The sequence below is a fragment of the Kogia breviceps genome, chromosome 9 (assembly GCF_026419965.1).
Source record: "Kogia breviceps isolate mKogBre1 chromosome 9, mKogBre1 haplotype 1, whole genome shotgun sequence".
Lineage (NCBI taxonomy): Eukaryota > Metazoa > Chordata > Mammalia > Artiodactyla > Physeteridae > Kogia > Kogia breviceps.
This window is the reverse complement of record NC_081318.1, coordinates 34,119,322-34,120,604: the sequence shown is the minus strand read 5'-3', so window position 1 is coordinate 34,120,604 and position 1,283 is coordinate 34,119,322. Positions and strand designations below refer to the sequence as shown.

At 35.5% G+C, this 1,283-nt stretch overlaps 1 non-coding gene across 1 annotated transcript; it reads right to left on the bottom strand.

Moving 5' to 3' along the window:
- Window positions 1-291: 291 nt before the first annotated feature.
- LOC131763147 (U6 spliceosomal RNA) lies at window positions 292-393 on the bottom strand. Its single transcript, XR_009337541.1, has one exon. It is a non-coding gene; the product is annotated as a U6 spliceosomal RNA (small nuclear RNA).
- Window positions 394-1,283: the final 890 nt, after the last annotated feature.

The window sequence follows — 1,283 nt, the reverse complement described above, 5'->3', positions numbered from 1 at the left end:
GCTTTTTTTTTTTTCAGTTGACAATGCCTTCCCATAATTTAAGATAATGGGAAATATATTAAGATAATGTAAACCTTTGTGAGATAAACAGTATTCCACTGCAGTACTCAGCTACTCAACTGCACCTCAACATTTGTATGTACAGCTTGTACCCTAAAATTTTACATTTCTATATTGTTCTGTAGTTTTCCTCTGATTTTTTTAAATCTGGGAACATTGTATTTATCACCTAGACTTGAGTCTTCAAACAGACAGTGAGTTAATGATCTCTGTCCTAACTTATTATTTTTTTTAAATATGGAACACTTCACAGATTTGTGTGTCACCTTGCTCAGGGACCATGCTAATCTCTCTACGGTTCCAATTTTGTATATGTGCCGCTGAAGCAAGCACTATCTTAAAGTTACATTATACTAAGAGCCTGATTCCACAAGGGCTTTTGGAGTGAACTGAGAGCATTTAAGTCACAATTTTGTCCTGCCCTTCTCCAAGTTAAATGTCACCAGTTGCTGAGGATCGACACTGAACAGAAGACAGAGAAGGAAGTGTTAAGAGCATGAGAACATTTGAGAGCTGAAGTGGGGATTGGTTAGCACTCTAAAAAAAGTTGAAGAGAAAATGCAAAGTGAAGTATTATACGATGTAAATAAAGAAGCACAGGCAAAAGTAAGAAGAAAATAAGCAGAGGGAATACTGAAAATATAAGGAAATAATTCATCATATAAGAGGGTAGGACTGAAGATCAGGAATATGCCACAAATTATTATACATGAATACATCTATTTTATTGATAATATTTATTCTCTTGGTCTATAAGTTAAATCAACCCTCCTGACAGATGTAGGATGAAGAATCAGCGATATATTACTTGCTATATTTCTGGGGATAATGCTTAAACAGATTTTTTTCTATTAACAAATCTCCTGAACTTTTATTAAAATTGAAAATACTAATACAGACTCAAAACAGTCAAGATACTAGCATGTAAGTGAGATTGGGGAGAAGATGGGGGAGACTCAGCCTCCCCTTGATGACCATCATCCTAATACTATATCTTTAAATGCTACCAAACACTGACAACAGCCCAACCACTACTCTGAACTCTGTGTATTCAACTGCTCACTCAGTAGGCTCCCTTTGAATTTGAAAATTTTTTCAAATTTTACATGGTCAAAGTTTTTCATGGTCAAAACGGAATTATTTATGCGTTCTTCATATGTGCCCCAGTTCCAGTTTCCTCCAACTCAGTAAATGGCAACTCTAGTCTTCCACTTGCCAAAACC